Raw genomic sequence first — 9022 nt, 5'->3', positions numbered from 1 at the left:
CCAATGTCAGCTTGCTTTTGTCCAGTGTTTTCTTCTAGAACTTTACAGTCTCAGGTCTTGCTTTTTAGGTATTTTTCAAGCTCACTCTGTTTCTGTATCTGGTGTGAGATGACCACATAACTGAATTATTTTCAAGTGCATTCAAGTTTCCCCAACCCCATGTATGACAGAATACCCATCCCCCATTCTGTGTGTGGCACCATGCATGCAATCAGTTTTCTGAGAATGTGTTTTTTTATTTCTACGTTTCTGTTGTGCTCCACGGCTGTGGGTGTCTATGTTATCCCAGCACCAGGTCTGATTTCAGCTCAGCTAGGATGAAGCCTCCTGCTTTGCTATTTTTCTCAAGACTGTTCAGTCATCATTACCCTGAAATTTTCTTGTGAATTCCAGAATTTTAATCCTCTTCCTGTGAAGAATACAGGGTGTTTGACAGGAAATGCATTGAATCTGTGAATCACACGGTAGCTTGGCTATTTTAGCAAGATCATTTTTTCATACCACAACTATGTCATTAAAATGTACAGGTAATCTTCAGATTCCTTTTCACTTTTTATTTATTTTTATTTTTATTTTTATTTTTTTGACAGGCAGAGTGGACAGTGAGAGAGAGAGAGACAGAGAGAAAGGTCTTCCTTTGCCGTTGGCTCACCCTCCAATGGCCACCTTGGCAGGCGTGTTGTGGCCAGCACACTGCGCTGATCCAATGGCAGGAGCCGGGTGCTTCTCCTGGTCTCCCATGGGGTGCAGGGCCCAAGCACTTGGGCCATCCTCCACTGTACTACCTGGAAACAGCAGAAAGCTGGCCTGGAAGAGGGGCAACCGGGACAGAATCCGGCGCCCTGACCGGGAATAGATCCCGGTGTGTCGGCGCTGCAAGACAGAGGATTGGCCTAGTGAGCCACGGTGCCTGCTAAGACCCCTATCTTACACCTTATACAAAAATCCACTCAACAAGGATTAAATATAAACACCTATGATCCCACACCATCCAATTAGTAGAGAACATTAGGGAAGCCCTCAAGACACTGGCACACGTTAAGAGTTCTTGGAAAAGACCTCAGAGACATAGGAAGTCAAAGCCAAAATTAATAAATGGGATTAGATCAAATCGGGAATTCTCTGTGTGGTAAAAGAAACACTCAGGCAAGTGAAGAGGCATCTGACAGCATGTGCGAAATTATTTGCAAGCTATGCAATGGATATGGATTAATAACCAGAATTTACAAAGAGATGAAGAAATTCCAAAAACAAAACAAGCAACCCAGTTAAGAGATGGGCCAAGGACTTACACATTTTTCAAAAGAGGAAGTCCAAATGGCCAACACAGACACATGAAAAAATGTTCAGCATCACTAGCTGTCAGGGAAATGCAAATCAAACCACAAGGAGGTTTCACATCACCCCAGCTAGAATGGCTTCATACGGAAATCAACAAACATCAAACGCTGGCGAGGTTGTGGGGAAAGGTGCCTGAATCCACTGTAGGTGGGAATGCAAACTGGTAAAGCCACTATGGAAGACACTATGGAGATATCTCAAAAATCTGAATATAGTCCTACCTTATATGACCCAGGAATCCCCCTCCTGGGAACTTACCCAAGGGAAATGAATTCACTACACACAAGATACCTGTACCTCCATGCTTATTGCAGCTCTATTCACAATAGCTAAGATATGGATTCAAACTAAATGCTCATCAACCAAAAACTGGATAAAGAAATTATGGGATGTGTACACTATGGAATACTACACAGTGGTAAAAACAATAAGATCCGGTTATTCACAACACAATGCATGAATCTGGAAAAGATCATACTTTGTGAAAAAGGCCAGTACCCCGGGGACAAATACCACATGTTCTTGCTGATAGGTGAGACCTAATAGAGCACCCAAAAGGAAACCTAGGTAAGTGAAATTGACACTTCGAGAAGGGAAGACTTGAGCTGCCCTTCTCTTGACTGTCGAGGGACAGTTTTTTGTTTGTTTGTTTTTTTGTTTGTTTGTTTATTTTTCTTCCTACTATTTGTTGAAGAATTTATGTAACATTCAGTCCATCGTATGCACGTACAGTCAATTGAAAATTGATCTCAGTAAAAAATAGGAATGGGAGTAAGAGCAGGAAGAGGAATTTTTTAACTGTAAAGTGCATATATTCCTATGGACTTACTTCTAAACACACAATTTTTTTTTTGTTGTTGTTCAGTGTTCTTTACTTTCCATCATGAAAAGCTATTCCTAAGGAACTGAAACCCCAGAAGATAACTACAACAAAAATATGGCAAATGTTTTTTAAATGATGCACAGGAAGATTTTAAGAGAAGCAATATTTAGGAGACAGAAGAAGGCAAATGCAGTTTCTGAAGGGAATTGTTCTAATTATTACCCAACAAGTCAAGTCACGTGACTACATCCAAGGACATAAAATGAAGAAAAAGTTGAATTGGGGCAATGATCCATCAGTCCCAAAGCCTTCTGGAATCTGAGCATCTCGAACTGCATTGCTTTCTTTCTTATCTCCGTCTCACTGCCGTCTCAGAGCACCATTCCCACACGATTAAATGATACTTGTGACTGTGTTAGGATTCAAAAATTTCAATCCAGTAGCCATCAGGATCTTGAATAAATGCCAGGCCTTTCATTTTAGCATCATCTGGTTTCTTCACAAATTTGACTCCCAGTTCTTCAAATCTTTTACAGGCACCATACACATCAGGAACAGCAATTCCAATGTGACCAAATCCTCGAGGGTCTGAATTGCCATTGTGGTAGCTCTGGGTCTCGTCATCTTCAGTGCCCCAATTGTGTGTCAGCTCAAGGGTAGCTTTTCTGGAAAATACCCATGCTACTCTTTCATTTTTATCTTTGGGGATGTCATTTTTATTCTCATATGCCATGAAATAGAGTGAAAATTTCATAGAAGGAAAATCTAATTTTTGGATTAGCGTCATTCCAAGAATTCTAGTATAGAAATCCAATGACTTCTTAGGATCCTTAATTCATAGCATGGTCTGCTGCATTAAAAAATCCTTGGTGCTGGGGTGTGCGTCGGAGCAGCAGCTAGCGGCGGCCTCGTCGGTGAGGCCGCTGGACGCAGGTTGCGGTTCTGCCATGGCCGCACAGCCGAGTCTCACAAACACCCGCACAGGACAGCACAGACCTAAACACACAATTTAAAATTTTGTTGTGGGACTCCAAGTCCCATGAAACTTAATTAAAGTGATTACATTAAGTGTAAGGTGAACACATAGATAGGATTAAGTGTTAAAGTGATCATATAAATAGGATCAAGTGCCTGGTAATAAGAAGAGATAGAATTTAAAAGGAGAGAATGTTCCAACATGAGGAGAAGTCTACACAGCAGACTCATAGAATGATAATCGCTTTAAGTAACACTATGACCTGATAATCAGCCCTTAAGACTTCCTGGTCTGGCTGAAAAGCCCATGAGAACATTTCAGGCATGAAATCCAAGACACTGTGGCAAAAATGTTCTGCCTAAAGGATCTCTGTGACTGAGACCTCAGGCAGTAGAAGTGGCCTCAAAGAAGGAGGTACTTTTCTCTAAAGGGAGGAGAGAACTTCCACTTTGCTCATGGCCTTGTCCAAACACTATCAGAGTTTGTGGACTCAAAAGGCTTCCATAGCCTAAGCAGCTCATGTCAAGAATCTCAGGTGGTCACTGACATCATACGTAAGAGTGTTTATTGTTAAATTAACAACTGGTCTCACTGTGCACTAACTCCCCATGCAGGACCTCCATCCTCAATGAGTTCTATTATGAGAGTTAACTGTAAACCAGTTCTCAAACAGTTCTTGGATATGTGTGTGTGTGTGTGTGTGTGTTTAAATCTTTACATAGTACAGAGCTGGTTTTCTGTGTAGCAATACAAGTGAATCTTGATGATGAATCTTGATCTTGAATCTGTGTACCAACTTAAAGGGAATCTTATTGGAAAACTGAACTGAGAAGTGGAGAGGGATGAGAAAGGTGGTGGGAATGTAAGTGGGAGGGCAGAAATGCTGGGAAGAATATCTATATTCCTAAAGTTGTACTATGACATTTTTATTCCTTAAAAATAAATTTTAAAAAATACAAAATAAATTCAAAATTGAAAAACAATAATATTGTTATGTGGACATCATTCAGCCTGTTGATAAATTTCCTCCAGGACTTTAAAAGTTTGTTGATACTACATATGCAATCTTTTAGAAAAGACTTATTTATTTATTGAAAGTCAGTGTTACACACAGAGAGGGAAAGACCCAGAGACAAACTCTCCCATCTGCTGGTTTACTCCCCAAAATGACATTGACACCTAGATCCAGGAGTTTCTTCCCAGTCCCCACATGGGTGCAGAGGCCCAATCACTTGGACCATGCTTGTCTGTTTTCCCAGGTGCATCAACAAGAGATGATTGGAAGTGCAGCTGGAATAAGAACAGACAGCAGTATGGGATGTAGGCATCACAGGCGGAAGATTCACATGCTAAACCACTGTGATGTTTTCTCCATTTTCTGCAAATTTGTTCTCAGTGTATAAATGCACCAGTGATTTTTCATAAATGGCATGTAGTAGTGGAGTATATTTTTCTCCATTATTTGTTGCACGTGCTGTGAGCCCTGTAGTTGGCAGTTTGTTTCTGTTAGTAGTCTCCTGCAAAGCCTCTGGATTCACACTCTAACCATGCAATGGACTGGGTCCGCCAGGCTCCAGGGAAGGGGCTGGAGTGGATCGCAGCTAATAGTTATAATGGTGGTAGCACATACTATGCAAACACTGTGAATGGCCGATTCATGTTCTTCAGAAACAATGCCCAGAGCACAGATTTATTGACAAGCTCCTCAGAAAACCCTATGTTTCCATGGTAGAATGGCATTTGTCTCCTGTTTTGGAATTCCACAGACACAATATTCCCTTCACTGCTGTCACCATCCTGTGCAATAGATCACTGAATGTGTGGACCCTGTCGGGCTGAAACTCTGACCTTGAACAGCGTCTCCTCTGCTCCTCCCTCGCTCAGACTTTGGTCTCACCATTGTATCCTGCCTCTGTGAGTTCATCCTTTTTATCTCATGTAACCAGCATCTCATATTATTTGTCTTCTTGGCCTTGATGGTTTTCAGAGTGTACTTATCCTGACACATTATCCTTGGACATTATTCTCTAGGATCATCCAAGTTGTCCAAAATACAGAATTTCTTCCACTTTACTGCCATATAAACTCCTGGTAAAATGTAGCTTTGTACATTTGTTCCATTGTTGATTCTTTCTTCCATGAAAATTCCATGGATTATATGTGTGAACTATTGAGATTGGCGCTGCTTTTTTTTTTTTTTTTTTTTTTTGACAGGCAGAGTGGACAGTGAGAGAGACAGAGAGAAAGGTCTTCTTTTGCCGTTGGTTCACCCTCCAATGGCCGCCGCGGCTGGCGCGCTGCGGCTGGCGCACCGCGCTGATCCGATGGCAGGAGCCAGGAGCCAGGTGCTTTTCCTGGTCTCCCATGGGGTGCAGGGCCCAAGCACCTGGGCCTTCCTCCACTGCACTCCCTGGCCACAGCAGAGGGCTGGCCTGGAAGAGGGGCAACCGGGACAGAATCCGGCGCCCTGACCGGGACTAGAACCCGGTGTGCCGGCGCCGCTAGGCGGAGGATTAGCCTAGTGAGCCGCGGCACCGGCCTCGAGATTGGCGCTGCTTTAATTGAACATGGAACTGCAGATGTCTTTGCCACAGTGACTGTGGATCCAGTGGACACCTCCAGGGATATCATATTCCTTCTACCCAGAAATGGTGTTTGTAGATCCTGTGGTAATTGTACTTGTCAGTTTTTGACGATTTTCCATAACATTTTGACTAATTTTCCTGACCCCAGCCTTGTCCCAGGGTTGTCGTCTCACTCTGCCTCCCCAAGAATTGTCAGCCTTGGATTGTCTGATAATTCTCATTCTACCCAGAGGGATGGGATGTCTCATTGTGCTTCTAACAGGGATATGCATGCTGTTCCCAGGTTTACAGCATTTTGTATGTTTCCCTTTATATAACGTCTTTAAAAGTTTATAGATATTATTTCACTTATTTTAAAATTTGTATGTATGTATGTGTCCAAAAAGAGACTGAGACTGACAGTGATCTTCCAATGCCTGGTCACTTCTCCGATTGCTACAAAAGATTCAGCTGGGTCAGGTGACAGCCAGGTGCTTGGAATTCTGTCCAGGTGTCCAACGTGGGAGTCCTTGGAACTTCACCTATGGCCTCCCAGAGTGTGCTTAGGCAGGAAACTGAAACTGGAACCAAACTAGGACACAGCACTCAGCATCCTGACAGGGGAGGCAGGAGTCCCACAGGCTCACTCCAGTGCTGCTCCTGTCACCACCTTATCATCACTGCATTTAAACAATTGATTTCTTCCCTTGGGATTCAGTTGCTTGAGATCATTCAACATTAGCAAATAGGCTCCTAATCATATGTATAATTAATCTTCAATTATTTTAAGTATCTATTTATTTTATTTTAAAGTCAGTGTTATAACAAGAGAGGAAGAGACCAACAGATAGAGAATCTCAATCCGTTGCTTCACTTCCTGAATGGTTACAATGTTGGGGCTGCAAAAGCATGAAGTCAGGAGCCTGGAACTTCCTGCAGTTTCCCACAGGGCTGGAAGGAGACAAACACTTGGGTCATGGTACACAGTGATCTCCATTGCACTTCCTCCCTCTGTGAGTTCAAGCTTGTGGACTGCATGTATAACTAATGTCACATACTATGTGTCCACATGTACCTGCATTATTTCTGTTAGCATATTATGCTCAAGGCTGACCCATGATTTCCTAATGACAGAGCAACCTCCTTCTTAACACTGAGTAATATTCCATGTCAAATGTAACAGACTGCATTCACCATTTTATGCACATTTGGTTTTATTGTAGACTGAACTATTGTGAACACAGCTGCATTACCTGAACCCAGGACTGTGGGTGAATTGTGACACAGTGACTTCTATCCAGTGCTTGAGCTGAACTCAGAGTCATGGTTACAGAACAGGGAAGAGGGGGAACGCAGGGGATGGCTGATACGAGGACACAAAGCACCATTCAAAGCAAGGAATAATTCTGCCCCCACCACAGTGGGCTGACTCAGTTCACTACAACCCACGACATGTTCCACAAATAAGCAGTACTGAGGACACCCAGTCTCCCAACACAAAGTGATGGAACGGAGGTAGAAATGTGAATGACAGTGAGTTGATCTGTGCCCATTTCTACAACACACAGATTCCAATAGCACACTACACACCACTAACATGCACAGTGTTCTGTGTTAATGAACAGTTTTAAAATAAGGTAATGGATGAATAAGGAAACAAGACATAGTATCCTTAAATGAATCCACTTGCAGTCTTTCATCTGTGTAAATATGGGCGGCAGGCATTAGGACAAAATTGGCAAAGTCCCCACTAGGGACACCCGTGTTCCCATCAGAGTGCTGCTTGAGCCCAGCCACACGGCTTCCCACACTTTTTCCTGATAACACATCGTGGTAAACTACAGATGACGCTATAGCGATAGAGCCCCTACAACCGACAAAGGAAACACAGATGCAGTTCTGGGCTCCAGGTTTTAGAAAGGCTAACTCCTAGATGTTGTAGGCATTTGGGGAGTTTGGGGCTGTCAATCCAAAGGCAGAAATCTCCCATTTTCATCTTTTCTGTCCATCACTACACTTGTGTTTCTCTCACCCCTTCTCTCTATCACTATTCCAATGTCTTTCATATAGATGATAGAGAGGTCAATAGATAATATGAAACAATTGTTATTTAAAAAATGAAGGACATGATATTGCTAACACTGGATACTAAGGGTACACACATACTAAAATGAAAAAACAATAAAACATAAAAAATTCATATTATCTGAATCCTATCATAGCCTACACCCACAGGACATGTACATCTGCCCTGGGCCCTGTCCTGTCTGAGACATCTACTCCAGGGTTGGCTATATAGGGGCAGCTCATGCAAATAGGTCCTCCCTATGCCCATGAAAACCAGCCCAGCCCTCACCCTGCAGATCTGGCACAGGGGCTCCAGCCCCAGGACTCCCAGGTGTCCACTCAGTGATTGCACTCAACACAGACGCTCACCATGGAGACTGGGCTGTGCTGGCTTCTCCTGGTCGCTGTGCTCAAAGGTAATGATGAGGAACGCGAGGCACTGAGTCTGGGAGAGAACATGAGTGAGAGACACAGAGAGTGTAAGTGACAGTGTCCTGACCAGGACATATGTGTTTGCAGGTGTCCCATGTCAGGAGCAACAGGAGGAGTCCGGGGGAGGCCTGTTCAAGCCTGGGGGATCCCTGAAACTCACCTGCAAAGCCTCTGGGTTCTCCCTCAGTAGCTTTGGAGTAAGCTTGGTCCGCCAGGCTCCAGGGAAGGGGCTGGAGTGGATTGGATGCATTTATGCTGGTAGTGGTAGCACAGACTACGCGAGCTCGGTGAATGGCCAATTCACCACCCCCAGAACACGGTGAATCTGCAAATGAACAGTCCAACAACAGCGGACATGGCCACCTATTTCTGTGCCAGAGACACAGTGAGGGCCCTCAGGATGAGCCCAGACACAAACCTGCCTGCAGGGGCGCGCAACTCCACCAGGGGGCGCACAAGACGCACTGAGCAGACTCAGACCCATTCCCAGATGTGGTGGGAGGTGAATCCCTGGTCCTCCTGAGGAAATTGGGGTTTGTGGTCCTGTAACTGTTTCCTACGTTCCGATCTGGAAGGATGATTCTGTCCCTAACACCGATCACTGAGCAGAAGTTTTGGTATCACGGGAAGATGTCACATGAAGAAAATGGAGTCGTTTCTGGAAGAATGAATGACATCTTTGGGGTCCACAGCATCTGAGACCTGACTAAGCTCTGGGCACCCGGGGAGTCTTTTCCTGTCCAAATCAAAGAGGAGCTCTCCGTGGAATTCTCTGATGACGTCATCTGGGACCCTGCTGAGAGCCCAGGGGCAGTGTAG

The 9022-nt window shown here is 44.0% G+C and overlaps 1 pseudogene; it reads right to left on the bottom strand.

Moving 5' to 3' along the window:
* Window positions 1-2357: 2357 nt before the first annotated feature.
* On the bottom strand, window positions 2358-3155 carry LOC138847335 (lactoylglutathione lyase pseudogene; annotated as a pseudogene).
* Between the last annotated feature and the right edge of the window lie 5867 nt (window positions 3156-9022).

This window comes from Oryctolagus cuniculus, chromosome 20 (genome assembly GCF_051225735.1).
Source record: "Oryctolagus cuniculus isolate XC-2025 breed Fujian yellow rabbit chromosome 20, ASM5122573v1, whole genome shotgun sequence".
In the NCBI taxonomy this organism is placed as follows: Eukaryota; Metazoa; Chordata; class Mammalia; order Lagomorpha; family Leporidae; genus Oryctolagus; species Oryctolagus cuniculus.
The sequence above is the reverse complement of the archived record's forward strand: the minus strand, read 5'-3'. Positions and strand labels throughout refer to the sequence as shown.